Source organism: Triticum aestivum, chromosome 2B (assembly GCF_018294505.1).
Source record: "Triticum aestivum cultivar Chinese Spring chromosome 2B, IWGSC CS RefSeq v2.1, whole genome shotgun sequence".
NCBI classification, from domain to species: Eukaryota; Viridiplantae; Streptophyta; class Magnoliopsida; order Poales; family Poaceae; genus Triticum; species Triticum aestivum.
Genome location: NC_057798.1, coordinates 6411712 through 6413434, shown reverse-complemented (window position 1 = coordinate 6413434; position 1723 = coordinate 6411712). Strand labels below are relative to the sequence as shown.

General features: G+C 43.8%; 1 long non-coding RNA gene across 1 annotated transcript; it reads right to left on the bottom strand.

The window, feature by feature from the left end:
* Positions 1 to 334: 334 nt before the first annotated feature.
* LOC123039858 (uncharacterized) lies at positions 335 to 1723 on the bottom strand. Its single transcript, XR_006418001.1, has 3 exons — positions 1683 to 1723; positions 1136 to 1193; positions 335 to 482 (listed from the first exon to the last, which is right to left on the bottom strand). It is a non-coding gene; the product is annotated as an uncharacterized lncRNA (long non-coding RNA).

Genomic DNA, 1723 nt, shown 5'->3' with positions numbered 1-1723 from the left:
CCTGCACAAGGATCACACGAGACATGCATGGTGAATGCTACAGAAAAACAAGACAAGCGTTTGCTCCATCGTGGGAGCAGCGGTGACCCGGGAATAAGCAGCCCCGGAGGAGCGAAGCGGCGGTCTTCTAGGTCAAATCGAAACCACCACACAAGCACTTGACAAAGCAGCATCACAAGCTGCCAGAATGCAACATCACAAGCCCTTGAGTATAGTCAAGACCGTCGACAAAAGGGAACGTCGGGCCATAGTAAGGTTGTTGCGATGGTGATTCGATGAAACATCACATACTTTTCTGTACACAGGGCTCCTCTTTTCGTCCTTGAGGGAGTTCCTCTCCTCCAACAAATCTGTCATCTCCTCTTTCAAAACATTGTTATCAGCGGGATGGAGTGCTCCTTCCCCGAGGCGGGCGTCTGGAACGGCGGTTCATATCATGTCCTCGATGTCCTGCACTCCACCTTGGTCATCATTGAGGGTGTCTGTTGGGCAAACATCAACGTCAAAGCAGAGAAATGGAGTCACACCAAGGGACATGGCAGCATTTAAGAAATGGAAATACATAACTAGTACTCCCTCTGTAAAGAAATATAAGAGCGTTTACATCACCGCTTTAGTGATCTGGACGCACTTATATTTGTTTATAGAGGGAGTATATGTGATAGTGTTACCAATGCAAGAGAGAGAAATTGCAATTTTACGCAATTTGAATATCATGTTTATCTTACTATTACAAGTGTGTGTTTATTATAAACGACATGGCAGGCAGCTCAGGTCTGCACCTGTCATCATTTTGCCCATACATATACATTCATACAGCAAGAGAGGCAAAACTTAGCAGATTGGAAGGCTTGTTGTACAGGGGCATGATCACAAACGAAATAGTAGAGTAGTATTTCAGGATGGTGCTATATATTCTGTAGCAAACAAAGTTGTACGCTCCATACAAAGTGATGTAGTAATACAAGACATAATTGCCATAGAAAGGCTAGCATGTGGGAATCGCTACAAGAGCTCATGTTGTCTTGTCAAATCTCACACTGGGCACTCACACACAAATTGTTGCAATAGTGAAAACAAGCAGCATCTATGGGTACGTAATTGATGGCCGGGACACACACGGCATAAGAGATACCTTAAGGAGCTCCATGGCGTGGACGCCCATGGAAGAGGCGGCACACAACAGTCTGCGCCTGAGGACACCAACATTGTCAAGTTAGTATGCTTGGTTAGTATCATCAACCTGAAGATAAATCTGCTGTAGAGTTTTCAGTTTCCTGAAGAAGGAAGGAACGAAAAGTTTCAGATTTCTGCAGTTTTGTCTGTCTGTGAAGATAAGTTGCAGCAAGCAAGCAAGCAAGCAAAATATGGAGTATCAAGTTTCCTAGTGCTCCCTCAAATTGTAAGATTTGCTATGCATGCTCGTGTCAGTATTTTATTTTAGTTTTTGAAGGAATTTGCGCATGTGAAGATTTCGGTATGAGATACATGGAGCTTTTTCAGAGTTGTTTTTTTCTTTCTGTAATACATGTGAAGACTTGGGTATGAAAAATGGAGCTTTTTTCATAGTGAAAAGTGATCTTTTTGGTGTCGTTTTTTTGTTGCTCTAATCGGCATGTATCTCATACTATAAGACTTTGGTAATTGAGGGTCGGGACATGAGAGAGAGCAGACTGAGTTACCTTGACGGTCTCCATGGCGTCCGCAGCGGCAGCGGGGTCTC